The sequence below is a fragment of the Mustela nivalis genome (assembly GCF_964662115.1).
Source record: "Mustela nivalis genome assembly, chromosome: 11".
NCBI lineage: Eukaryota > Metazoa > Chordata > Mammalia > Carnivora > Mustelidae > Mustela > Mustela nivalis.
Genome location: NC_139030.1, coordinates 31,450,561 through 31,465,757, shown reverse-complemented (window position 1 = coordinate 31,465,757; position 15,197 = coordinate 31,450,561).

Genomic DNA, 15,197 nt, shown 5'->3' with positions numbered 1-15,197 from the left:
TGAGCCAACTATTAGGAATGGGATCAGCTAAATGGTTTTTCTGGATGCATGCAGATTCAGCCATGTGTCTGTAGTTAGCTCTCTGGTTGGCTGGAACTACCTAGTCAAGAATAGACTTGGCTGTAAGGGCTCATCATTCTTCCATGAAGGCTCTTATCCTCCAGCATGAGAGCCTGGGCTTACCTGCTTCCTGGTCAGGGTTCCAAGAGAAGCAAAAATCTAAGCTGCTTGAGGCCACAGCTTCTAACTGGTGCATCATCCCTTTTACTTCGCTCAGTTGGCCAAAGCAAGTCATAGGCCAGCCCAGACTCAAAATAATTGGAAATAGAATGCATCTCTCAAAGAGAGAAGCTTTATAGACATATTGCAAAGAACATAGATACAAGGAAGAATGAAGGATTATGACCAATATTGGAATACACCATAGTCTGCCTTCTGTCTACAATTCTCACATTCTTCCCCATGGAAAATATTCTCTTTTTTATTCAAGAATCCCTAAATGTCACACCATGAACTATGACATCAGGTTTAAATCTAGAATATAATCACGGTATGTCCAAATGAAACTCATCATATATGGATTCCCTTGATCCTGAGACTCATGAAAAGTTATCCCACAAACATCCAGTATATGGCACTGACACAGAAATAGAATAACCTCAATAAATATAATTGTATGAGAAAAAATCAGAGATACATAGCAGTCTTTGGTCCATAGCAATTTTAAAATCCAAGTGGGATCGTAGAGTAGCAAATATTCTTTGATTAAGGTGAGGTTATATTCTTTGGAAGTGGTTCCCCAGTTTGTTTTTCATGGCTCTTGGTTCTACCTTCAGGGCTATTAGGGCTATTGACTACCCTCTAGGGCATGTTTCCTTTTTCAGTGTCCTTCCTTAGACCTTTAAATTATTTTGTCAGCCAGCCCTAGAAAGTTGGGAGCCCAGAGGCCTTTTTGTATCCTCTTTAGAAATAGCAATAAGGATACTAATAGCTTATAGCTCTGTGTGAGTAAAATCATTCTCTTTTAATACAGGTTGATGTCATTTTTACATATAAAATTTTTCTGAATTACTGTAGACTATGAGTTTGATTTTTTCCCTTTATTAAAAATGTACAGCCCTGATTGTTTTCAAGACATGCCTCTCTATAGATAGACTTATTTACTGTCACTTTGGAATTGGGCTTGTATGACACCATCTTCTGAAGAATCTAAGGAACAGTTTTGGGTATTTGAGAGTTTGTTTGACAACATATTAGTTCTTTCAGATTTCTTAAGAAAGGGTTTTGGAGTTATACTTTTGAATGGATGTTTTTCTTCAGTCCTCATTATATGTAGAAGATTTTTACTGACTGGGAAGACTGAAGATAAGAAACAATTTTTGCATCCCAGAAAATTATGTCCCCTCTGTATTCCCTCAAAATTCTTCTTGCAGACTGGCCAGTTCTTTATTTAGCCCATTTCCTTCTTCCTGTACCTATATGTAGCCAGGACCAACCAGCTGACATTTCTACATTTTGTGGAGATCTCTAGAGCCAAAATCCAAAGTTAATTATATACATTTGTCATCTTTCATGTTCTTGTAGGTAATACATTTGCATATTATTTTATTCTAAGAAACACAGATTGCCATTTTTTCTAACCTCCAATAACAATTTGCTTTATTTCCCCCAGCATTTGCTGAGAGTTTGTTTGCCATTTTTTCAGCCTCTACTTAGTACTCACTGCCAATGGCACTTATTTTAGATTTTTGTCATGGCAGCACCTCAATTCTAGGAACCAATTATTTCTGCATCAGTTAGTTTTTTGCTGTTTAAAAAAATTACAGAATTTAGTCGCTTAAAACAATAGTCTTTTTAAAAAAAAGTTTTTTAGCTCATAATCGTGCTGATCATTAAATTGGGCTGGACTCAGTTGAACTTGTGTCTGCAGTCAGCTGCCAGGTCAGCTGGGAGCTGCTTAGTATAGAATGGCCTCAGCTAAGGCTACTCATCTTGGACCATGTGTTCTCTCATCATCCAGCAGGATAGCCTGGGCTTGTTCTCATGGTGACTGCTTAGAGTTCCAAGAAATTGAACAGAGGCAAACAGTCTTTGAGACCTCGAATTTCAACCAGTTCACTTTTACTTCTGCTGTATTATGTTCACCGAAAGAAGCCATAGGACCAGCCAACGTTTAGAAGGAGGGAAAATAGACTCGGATCTTGATATTAAGGGGTGCGAAATAATGTATTAAGGGGCACAGATAGAGCAAAGAAGGATTTAAGACTCTTTTTGCAACATACCATGCTATACTGTATCTCACAATCAGTAAATCTTGTTACAATTACTGTTTTCTCAAGAAACATAAAAAAGCAATTATTATTCCTTCCAGAAAGAATGACTGTGGCCTCACCAAAACTTCTCTGCTTCCTTGGGGATTTACCCTGACTTTCTGACCATGTATTTCACCCCTGCATGTGTTTGAATACTTGTTTCAGTAGGTAGCTCCCAATCTGACTTTTGCCTACCTGCCCATCTCTAGCTTTGCACAACTCTGGATCTCTGGTTAGATCTAGACCTGTGGACTTGGTTCTGGAATTGCCTTTGATGCTTCATCTACCTCATAGTCATCATTACCATCTGTCAGCCTGTCATTGGAAGGGCTGCCCGCATACCTAACCTCTGCAAATCCTGTCTTAATGGTTGAAGACCTCTTTTCTCTTCATATACTTCCTTCTGATTAGCTTAGTGATTGGATTTTCCCCATGAATGACAAGTTATTTAAACAAATGTGTAACGTATTTAAAAAAAAATTTATAATCTAAAGGGGAAACAATTTTAACTTTGATTTTTGAGGTACTTGTATTTTGTCAAGGTGATTATCCTACCTCAAAATTTCCTTCATTTAACATTTTTGCTTAAAAGTACATGGGGGGATTGAATCAACATGAGGTAACAGGGCTTCAAAAAAAGTAGAAATTAACCTTATTTATGTATTTTGTGTAACAAATAAATAATTTATGTACAATATGGTTAATTAACAATTCATTGGTTAATAATTAATTGACCTAAAAGTGGTAAATTTTCTCAACACTCTACAAAAGAGAGAGTCATGTTGATTTCATGTAGTGGTAGGAGTATTTGCAAGAAGGATTATCTGCTCTACCAGCTACACAGTGATCCCAGTGGTGCAACCATTTATATAAAAACATCGTGAGAGTTGCTTCTCTTTGGAGAAGCACCCTGGACTGAGTCATTCACCTTGTATTTTAGCTCTATAAGAGGATTCAGTAGGATTGTCTTGGCACTCTTGATACTGAGCACCTCTACAGGGCAGAATTTATGAGCACTCTCACAGAAGGGACCTACATTCATATGTGCTTATTTATCCATGTAATTTCTTTGACATTTAAAAGTAGCTGTAGCAGTTATTTATATATAACTTTGAAAATAGTCTCGAGTCTAATCGTCTGTGGCCAAGGTAGCATCTAGTTTCATACCACATATATACCCAGTGGAGACAGTAATTAAAGTAGGCAAAACTTGTTGGAGATTGCTTTCTTCAAAAACTAGCCATATGGAGAAGAGGAATAGAGCCCCTGCCCTCTCCAGTGGTATTAACTCCATGAGTTTCAGTTAACAAGAAGAAAGAGTATACGGCATAGAAACATTCAAGTTATATAATACAAGCTGAGAATCCTGTTTTTACTCCTACAGTGAAAATAAAACTTTTTTGAGAAACTTTTCATGGGATATAGTTGCAGGCACTCAATATTTGTTGAATTATTGCTTAATAACTCTTCCTCTGATATTGTATGATAATTGACCTTATTTTAATGATTGTGAAAACTGCAGTTTTTTCTACAGTGATGAAAATGGTGAGGAGGATGAAACCGGGTTATGCCTATCTGACATGTTTGTGTTACCCACTTGTTAGCAGTGGGTTGTCTCTGAGCTCTCTGATAGCTGAAGCCATCTTATATTGTAACATTCATATAAAAATGGTCTGAGCCCTCACATAATATATATAAAAATCTCTTTAAATATTTACAGTATCTCCCATGATTTTTGAGGAGCTTTTTTTGATAGTGTTGTGAATGATGGTAGGAGAAAAGTTTTCAATAATGTCTATGAAAGGTAGAAAAGAGAGTTGACTGAAAAAACCAGAAGCATTTCAAGCAGGTGTGAAAGTCCCTATAGAGTTTATACACACTTGGATTAATCATTTATCTGTTGGCTTCACTTCTATCAGGCTACTGAAGAAATACACAATCTCACAAATTAATTCATCTTTAAAACTCACAGCCTGTAACTTCAACTGTGATTAATCCAAGTGTGTTTGTGTGTGTGTGTGTGTGTGCGCGCAAATTGGCCTTTACTTTAATTTAAATAAAAAATAGCTTGAATTTCTTGAATTTCTGATTGAGTCATGGATTTAAAGTATATTGTCATAAAGCAAAAAAATTATTAAGCAATGTTTTTGAGAATTGGTATTGTAACAGCAATATATTTTTCTTAAAGCCACCGATGCAATAGTTAGCAAATCAGTATTTATTTTGGTATAGTGATAAGACAATCAGTTATGCATTAGGAAAATAGAGGTATTTTAAAACAGATATTTAGTTATAGAAGTTGTTAATATACCCACTTCAATTTGAGCTCTACTGGAATGTCAATGCTTAGAAAATGCAAAAAGGAAACAATTACTTCAGCAATTATTTTCAATGTCTAAGACATTACATGGGTATATTTTTGAAACCAAAATGTATGTGGATAACTTCTTAACTTTTGTAGCAAAAGCTAGATATACTCCTAAAATAAAGTTGCATATGATTTACAAATATATCCTCATTCATCTGTGTTCTCTGGTCTTTTATTGATAGTTAGTAAAACATAAGATTTTGAAACTTAACACTGAAGAATAGTTCAGGCCTAAAGGAAAGGTACTTTAACATAAATTCCTTTCAGCTTGTGAAATATTTGTTTTGTTTTACACATATTAGTGTATTGGCTTCTCTCCTTCAGTCTCCAATATGAATTTTAACACAATTCAAACATTTCTTTTGCAGCATGAAATCTGAGGAGCAGAATAAGATGGTGGCATGAGCAGAGACTTTTAAGGTAGGCAGTCCTTCCTTACCACCTCAGCTCAGCCTGCTGATTGACATTCTCTTATATCAGACATCAGAGTGGTATCTGGTCGAAATCCTTATTTGTCCATGAAGTTCATCCAGTAAATAAATGTTTCTTCTTATCTATCAACTATAATGAAAATGTGCTACCAGAACATTTTCAAATTTACAAAATTTGACCAGAATGCCTAGAAGTATACAGTGGATCTTGTTTAAAGACGTTGCCAAAGGTGCATCAAGGTGAACATGACTCTTGTTTTTTGGTGGGGACACAACAGATGGCATCCTAAATGGGAAACAGTTGCCTACCTCTGGAGGTATGAAGGTGACTGTGTAGTGTTCATGAAGGTCATAAACAAGCTTAGGAAAAAAATAAGAAATTTGTGAAATTCCTTAAGACATGAAATAGTATTCTCTGTCCAAGAAGAAGCAACTGCTGTCAGGATTTGGTGTGGAATCAAGTCTTCTCTACTCAGATCAGGAGTGGGGGCAATTTGAATGGAGGCAATTCAGTTCAGATGGGAAAACAGTGATACACTTTAAAATAATAAACTTTCAGTTTTCCCTGCTAGGTACATTGTATATCCTCTTTGAATTTACAAGGTTCTATCTAGGAAAGATAGAATGTAGCATGTCATAAATGTGCCTGGAAGAATTGGTACATAATGTTGTCCTATATATTCAGCAATGGAATCTAGACTCTAATTCCATTGACCATCATGGCTTTCCAGTTAAATGTTATAGCTGGTTTTTATGTACCTGCATAGATGTGACTTAAGTCACTTAAGTCACAAATTGTTGTTTTGTCTCAATTTTATGATATGCCTTGATTATCAAGATGAAAGGGACATCAACCTCGAAACTGTCTTATAATTTATTGAGAGAATTGTTTTCTTATGGAATCACAGAGAAGGAAACCTTTTATAATTTGACCAATAATAACACTAACCTATCATTTTCAAAAAAAATGCCTTTGTCAGATATACTTTAATATACCTAATCCTCTCCCCCTAATTCCTAAAATAGGTAACATTTTATAATTTGATTCTTCTTGAATAAGGATCTGAAAAATGTTATAATGCATGTATTAGTTATATAGATAAAATATATTAGTATTTTCTTAATAAAGAGCAAATCCATTGTAATATTTACCAATACTTTGATAAGTTTATTTGTGAAAGCAAACAATCCCAAAATCTTAGGGATTTAAAACTGGAAAGACTACTTTTTACACTACATGGCTTTTTCAGATCAGTGGGGGAAGAGCATTCCTTCATGTTTTCCTCACTAAAGGAACATACTGATGGAGCAGCCACTATTTTAACACTGTCTTTCACTCTTGTGGGAGGAGGGCCAGTTACAGTGAAATATGTAGCACATTATTTCTGCTAACATTTTATTGGTCAAGTTAAATCATATAGTCATGCCTCACTGTAATGAGGGAGAAAAGTGCAGTCCAACCAGAACCCTGGTTTTGGTAAAATCTCCAATGACTGTCTCAGGGACAACTTGGCAAATGACTCAACAATGCATAGCTCTGACCTAGCATTTCCATTGCTAGGAATTAATACTATGATACAAGCATGTTCATTTCTGTGTTATTTGTAATATGAAAAAGTAAAATCCCCAGAAAGGTTTCTGGTTAAATACATTCATGTTAAACTCATCCATTGGGATACCTTACAGCCTTTGAAAAATGAGTAGGATGTATTTGAATTAACATGGAAATTTATTTTAAGAGAATATTGTTAATAAATTATTTGTGTGTGTGATGGTGGTAGTGGTAGTTGTGGTGTTTATGTGTGTGAGTGTGTGTGTGTGTGTGTGTGTGTGTGTGCTCATATGTGCAGATCACTTAGAACAGTGCTTGCCAAAAATAATAATAGTAACTAACACTTATGTGAAATATATGTAAGGCAGTCTTCTATATATTGTACACATCTTAAGTCATTTGATATAACAATCATTTGAAGTGATATTTATTATTCTCAATTTTCGAATGAGGAAACTTACAAAGAATATCTACTTGAACAATTTATAGAATGATACCTGAGATATTGTAATGAGTATCTTTGGGGAGTGGTTCTAAGAGACGTACTTTAAAAAAAAAATCATTGTATTGCTTTCTGTTGCTTTTAGAATTTTTACCATGATCACATGTTACTTTCATAGTTAAACTCTGGTAATATGAATAGATGCCATGACAATGAACCAAAAGGAAGTGACTCATTCCTGCTAGAATGCATGTATACCTCTGCACCCTGAAGTGAATTTTTTTCTATGTAGGGAAAATGTTTAAGATTGAAACTCTCAACTCCAGTTCTTCCCTTTGTCATGGTTAAGCAATGATTGAGCTAGCTGCTTGTTCTTGATACCATGCGATGTGCTTGTACGTGATGATCTGTGATAGGTTTGATTTTTGTCCCATATTTTCTCCTCTTTCTGAGTTCTGCATTCCGGAACTGTTGTCATCAGGCTTGGCTAAGTGGCTGGCTTTGAAAGTGGTGTGTACTGCCTTGAAACAGAGTTCTGAAGAATCACTTTGAGGTTGTACTCTTGGTCTTTTCTCTCTGCAGTGGGAAGGACAGTATCTAGACAGGGGATCCTTGAATCTTGGGGTGAAGAGAACATGAAAAATAGCTGTAGAAGGTATATCATGAGTGAGAAATTAGAAATAAACTTTGCTGGGGGTCCCTGGATGGCTCAGTTGGTTAAGTATCTGACTCTTGATTTCGGCTCAGATCATGATCTCAAGTTGTGAGATTGAATTCTGTGCTCAATGGGGAGCCTGTTTAAGATTCTTTCTCTCCCTCCCCTCCTTCTTCCCTCATCCCCACCCCTACTCTTTCTCTTACTCTCAAAAAATATAAATAAATAAATAAATAAATAAATAAATAAATAAATAAACTTTGTTGTGTCAAGGCATTGAGAATGAATCATTTGCTACCATGGCATAAACTAGTAAAAGTTAATACACAGGCCTTAGAAAAATTGCTAAGAAAGCAGAATTGGAGAAAGTATACTTTCTAACGATCCTCTGGGATAGAGATTCTGGGATATTTTAGCCTTTTGTGCTTTTTGTTATTTTTGTATTGCATTATTAGCTCTTGGAGCTGCTTTACTTGAAGCTCTCTATTGCTTATTCTCTTGGAAGAAGGAAAATGTGTATTGTTCCATGGCTTTCATCTTGGCAGGCTAGGAGTAGAAGACTTGTTACACAATTTCAGTTTGATTTTTATTTCTATTTGTGAAAGACTCCCTTGTTCTATACGTCCTGTCAGTTTTCAGAAGTGCCAGTATTACCGAGAGTATAAATAGTTAAGTTATATTTCCTTTCCAACAACTCATTTCTCTGAAGTTTTTCACTTAATCACAAAATGTTGTAATCATTTTAATTTTCAGGTTTTTTATTATCTACACTAAAACATAGAAAAAATATAAAATGTTTCCTGTAGGTGTTCTTTGTATCTCATTTGACATGAAATGCCTAATTCTGTTGTTTGGTCTTGATGCTTAAGAGTGTCCTGCTATAGTAATCAAGTTAAGTGCTATCAATTTCCCCAACAAGCCTAATTGCCAACTAATATAAAAAAAATATTTTCCCAATGATTTTAAAGGTATGGTCCCACTTTTATTCATTTAAAGAAAAAAAATAGATTTTTTTTTTCTAATAGAGTGAAATGGATTGCTTATATCTTACCAAAATAAAGAGAGTAACATATTTTATATCTCTGTTCCAAGGGTTGGAATGTCATCAATTTTTTAACTAAAGAAAAATAAACTGATTCTTTCTGTGTGTTCATTTCTGTATGTTGGACTACCCAGCGGAGCACTGCTAGATACCTCCTTAGGATACATGGTATTTGGAGGTTTGCCTTGGTTCATAATCATAGTGTACTGAAGCAGCATTTCAGGATTGTTGTCCAAGATGAACGAGGCAACACTGTGTCAGTATCAGAAATCAGTATCAGAAATATCTAGAGAAAAGATCTTTCTTTGCAGTCAGTAGATAAGTTATCCCTCTTCTACTTCATAACCTGGTGAAAGGGCTGCCCCTTTCTGTTCCATACTATATACAGGATTGAAGCTCTTCTGCGGTATTCGTTTAGATTGATCCTTTTATCCTGATTTCCAAATGTGACCTCTGAAGGAGGACTGAAGGAGAATACCAAGTGATTTATGCTGTACTTTTGAATGTCTAGAAGGTATCCTAATGACCATACATCAACCTGTATTGGAGCAATTTTGTAGATACAAAGATAATCCCACCTTCCGTCTTTTGCTCTCCAAAGCCACAAGGAAATATTCTGATAAATTCTAGATATAATTACTCTTCAAGACTTAAACAAGCTAGGGAAACATAAGTGGATTTCCAAAGATGATAGGGAATTATATAGCCAGTAAGAACGGTCTTCTTCTCCTTTTTTTTTTTAATGATTTATGCCCACAACCTCAATTTTATTTTAAACTGTATGTATTTTAGTTACTACTAAAAATATTCCATAGAGGGAAAATAAGTCCTCTGCTAGTTAACATACAAATGAATTATTCTATCAGCATTTGAGAAGTGTTTTTTTAAGGATATGGATCTAAGTGAACAGAAGAGTTCCCAACATGAAAATACATGCTGATTTAACATACTTTCAATCTCAATGACTAGAATATTTGTTTTAAGGAATGGGGCATTGGATTATGAGTCAGGTTTGTTATTGGTGAATGTGATTCTGAATGTGGTATTTCTGGATAACTTTTTTATATAATATAAACCTTAATAATAAATATTATCTTATCTTAATAAGGTGAAACCTTAATATCTTAATAATAAATCTTAGTAATAAATGTTTCTTAGTAATAAATATTCTTTTAATTCATGCAGTCATTTGCATGAGTATTGATCAATTACTAGTAATCGTAATTATACTTATTGGTAATACATTTAATACTAAGTAGATTATTCACCAAAGATACAGTGACAGCCTTGAATGATGCAGTATCTTGAGGGATAGCTTTCAAGTCTGAGTCTTAAGGGGGAATCTGAGTAGTAGGAAAGTAGTTGCTGGGTAAGCAGGAGGAGTCTTTTATCCTGGCATGAATTTTCCTAAAAGAACATATAAAGGCAGGAAGAAGAGGTGGTAATATAAGGAGTACTAATAAAATATGAAATAGGCAATTGGATTGTGACATTGTATTGAGTATTTTGAAGTCTGTAGTTAGCAGGCTCTCTGCTGGGGTCTCTAGTAATACCCACCTCTTAGTGTTTATACCCTTGTGTCATCAGTCATCTTTTTCAAATGGGTGCTGGCCCAGTGACTTGCTTCTAACCAGTAGAATGGAGCCAAGGTCATGGGATCTCACTTCTGTGTTTAGATTATAAAATACTAACTTCCAATTTGATATACCCAATAGCTTGAGAGTTTATAAGGAGATTCTTCCCCTTGCTGGTTTTGATAAAGCAACTTACCCCTGTGGGGAGGTCCACATGGCAAGAAAATGAGGCCCCTGGAATAGAGAAGGTGAGTTCTGCTAGGAACTGAGGACCTTAGCCCAAGAGCACTTGAGACACTGAAATTCTTCCAACCTCATGTAATTGATTTTAGAAGTAAATACTTCTCTAATTGAGCCTTCATATGAACCCCCAGCTCTGCTTGTTGCTCTGATTGTATCCTTGTGAGAAAGTCAGAAGCAGAGGAGCCATTTAAGTTGTGACCAAATTCCTAACCCACAGAATCTATCAGACAAATCTGTTGTTTTAAGCTGCTAAACTTGCGGTAATGTATTGTAAAGCAGAAGACAGTCAATACACGTTTCTTAATCATACTTATTTTGTTAATTTTGTGATTAACTTCTTGAGTATGACATTACTTGACATTAAAATGTATATTATATAATGTATATTTAGGAAAAGCTCAATATCTAAGAAAATGAATTGATATAGAGCAGTAGTTCTCAACATTTAGTGTCTATCAGAATCCCCTGGAGGACTTGTTAAAACAGCCGCCCTCCTCCCTCCAGGTTTTTGATTCAGCAAGTCTGGTTCTTTACAATTCACCTTTCTAAGAGTTTTCTAGGTATTATACTTTCCTATTGCCACTATGATAAATTACCATGAACTTCGTGGCTTAAAACAACACAAAAATATTACCTTACAGTTCTGGAGGTCAGAAGTCAGAAATAGGTTGGTGTGGATTAAAATCAAAGTGTCCCCTTTCTGGAAGCTGTAAGGGAAACTATATTTTCTTGCTTTTTCTAGCATCTAGAAGCTGCCTGCATTCCTTGGCTTGCAGCCTCTTACTCCATCTACAAAGCCATCAGGGTAGTATCTTCAAATCTTTCAAATTTGGACCACTGACTCTCCTGTCCCTCCCTTTTTTACTTATAAAGACTCTTATGATTATGTTGGCCCCAACTGGATAATCTTGGATAATCTTCTCATCTCAAGACCTTTAACTTAATCGTATCTGCAAAGTCTCTTTTTCCATGCAAGTTTTCAGGGATTAAGATATGAGCATTTTTGTGAGCCCATTATTCTGCCTATCACATAGGTGATGGGGACATGCTAGCCCAGGGATTACACTGTGAGCATCAATGACTGTAGATTACTTTAAGAACTGAGCGCCTTCTGCTTTGGAGTCTCTCTGACTTCATCATGCCCCCTTCTTAGCCTTGCTCTTCATAAGATTCCACAGCTTTTGTTTTGTCTGTGGACTAGAAACTTCTTACCTCGGTATTCATGTAAGCTTCCCAGACACTCACAAGAGTCTCACCTGAATGTAGGGAGAAGGTTGCTCTATTGATGACAGGTGAAATGACAGGTAGTTCTTTCTGATATTTAATTTTTATCTATGTTTTTAAGGTTTATGTTTTACCACAGCTAAAGTCTTTACTTTGGTGATACTGTATATATATGTGTGTGTATATATATATATATTTTTTTTTTCTAAGCCAGGCAATTACTAAATGGATTTTAAAGCTCTCTTTCCAAGATTAAATAAGAGAGTTCCAAAGATAACACAGTACTAATTAGGAATGATAACAGGCTAGAAATATTTCCTATAAATACTTTTTTTTAACATTTTCATCTTTATTTCATAAAATACTTTTCTTCTAATATGTAAGTGTATACACATGTATGTGGGTATAGATTCTGGCATTTAAAAATGCATCACTGGGCGCCTGGGTGGCTCAGTGGGTTGAGCCGCTGCCTTCGGCTCAGGTCATGATCTCAGGGTTCTGGGATTGAGTCCCGCATCGGGCTCTTTGCTCAGCGGGGAGCCTGTTTCCCTCGCGCTCTCTCTCTGCCTGCCTCTCCATCTACTTGTGATTTCTCTCTGTCAAATAAATAAATAAAATCTTAAAAATAAATAAGTAAATAAATAAAAATGCATCACTGATGGGGCGCCTGGGTGGCTCAGTGGATTAAGCCTCTGCCTTCAGCTCAGGTCATGATCTCAGGGTCCTGGGATCAAGCCCCGCATCGGGCTCTCTGCTCAGCAGGGAGCCTGCTTCTCCCTCTTTGTCTTCCTGCTTCTCTGCCCACTTGTGATCTCTCTCCATGAAATAAATAAATAAAACCTTTAAAAAATGCATCACTGAATAATTAAGATAACATCTTATTAATAATTCCCTCTAAGAGAAGCATAATTGTCAATCAATTCAATTACTAAGACTAAGACTGTGAAAGTTTAAAAAAAAAATATGTCATCTGCCCTTGTCTGTCACCTTATATAGACACACAATTTTAGAATTAGATGTGTGTGTCTTTGTCTATGTCACAAAACTCTCTTAAAGGACAGGGATATGTCTTTAGATTTAATGTCTATATATTTTCCTTCCTAGAATATTCAGGGACTATGGTGTTTTTTACCTCTTTGAGGGACTGTATCTTTCTCTGTTAACCCACGCTTTCATTCAAAATGCCAGGGGATTTATCAGATTTGATTTGAAGGACTAGGGATGTTAAGGGTCAAAAATTGCTTTTGTGTGCCCACAGACCAACTAATCCTGGACAATACCTAAGTATGGAGGGGAATAAATGCTAATGGACTCCTGTAGCTATTTAATTCCTCCCATACAGATAAACTTGAAAGGTAAGGAAAATCCCAGACTTTTGTTAACAAAACTACCATGGAGTGTTTTTTGGAGGATTTTAAGTTTGCCATGTCTAAATTAACTTTTAAATAAAAAAAAATTGTTAATAACTTTCTTTAAAGTGAAGTTTGTATAATAAACCTTCAAGCCCAATCATTAATAGTACAGTATTTGTCAGCGAAGAGAGGATGTTATCTATATGAAATGTTCCTTCTGAATTTTTGAACCAAATGTTTTTGCTTGGTTTGGCTATGTTGTTTATGTGAATTCACTGATTCTCTTGCTATTTTCCAAGTACTGTGATTTTAGATATTTTCAATATTTTATATATTTCATTCATATTAAAGATTCTTAGTTTGTGAAATAGTTGACTGTTTCAAGAGATAAAACTAATGCTTTCTGTAAATTTATGTTAAAAATCAATTATTTCATGAAACACAAGAATTACAGATATATTTATATATTGACACACCAGTGAAAGAGACCAGCTAATGTACATTTATTATCCTGTCTATATACCATTCAAAGTAGATATTTTCTGAGAATTTTTTAGATTTAAATAGATTTTCTCCTCCTAAATTATTTTAGTCCATCTCCAGGGAGTTCTGTTGCCGACTTATCGGATGTGAGACAATTTACACACTATAAAAATAAGTGAAAGTAATGTGATGTGCCAGTTTTCTAGTGGAGTATGAGTAATCATCCTGTTGGCATGGCAAAGAAATTCATAGAAAAACACTCTTTTGTCATTATTGCTGAAAATTAATTCTAATTGAAAGTCTTTATTTACAAAAGAAGGACTATAGTAGATTTGATTTCTAACTAAAAACAAATGAAAGCTTCTTTTGCCTCTTAGTACACTTCTAATTGAAAGAGTGTTTTCTTCCTCTACCACTTCTCTTTTAATAAATATTTGTTATTCACTTGCTATGGCTAAGATACTATGGTAGGTAAGGAGGGAAATATAAGGAGTAAAAGATGCTCAAGAATATGTAGGTTGTAACTGATCATTGACCAAAGAGTGATACACACACTATGAATGCTAAGGAAGTTGAGGGAAAAAGAGATGATTTCCAACTAGGGTGTAAAGGGAAAGCATAAAGATTCCAGCAAAGGAACCACAAATTGAATGTAATATAATAGGGCAAGCACGGATAAATGACAAGAAACTGGCGCAGCTGATATTTCTCCTACTTCTGATATGGTCGTTTAGCCACATTAGGAGGCTAAAAAATATAGTGCCAATTATACTGACACATTTTCTTGCAAAAAGTTGAAATTACCAAGAAGTGCATTTGAAATATGATTTTATATTTAATCAACTAATGATAAATCTTTACCTAAGTATATTTATGCCTTTTTGGTATGAAGATATGAGTGCCTGGGTGGCCCATTTGGCTCAGGTCATGATCCCAGGGTTCTGGGATTGAGTCCTGCAGAAGGCACCATGCTCAATGGCAAGTCTGCTTCTCCCTCTGGCTCTCCCCCTGATTGTGATCTCTCTCTCTCTCTTTTAGTTAAATAAAATCTTTTAAAAATATGAAGATATGATCAGTAAAACATTTAAACATGTTTATTTCCTCATTATCTCAAATTTCAAAAATATACTTTAGTCTGTGTTTTATAATATCTATAATAAGGTTAAAATGATAAGCATAAATACATTGAAATAAGTAAATATGCATATACTGAGTGTATGTGCTCAAAAATATTTTACTGGTAGATGGCATGATCAAAGTAATTTTTTTAAGAGGTTTTATTCACTTAATTGACATAGAGAGAGAGCACAAGCAGGGGCAGCAGCAGAGCAAGAGTGAGAAGCAGGTTCTCTGCCAAGCAGGGAGCCGGATGTTGGGATTATGACCCAAGCCAAAGGCAGATGCTTAACTAACTGAGCCACCCAAGTGCCCCTTGGTTCTTTTTCTAAAGCAGAAGACATCCTTTCCTGTATTAGTCAACTTTCTCTTATCATTCAGCTTATCCAGAAGGCTTTAAGTT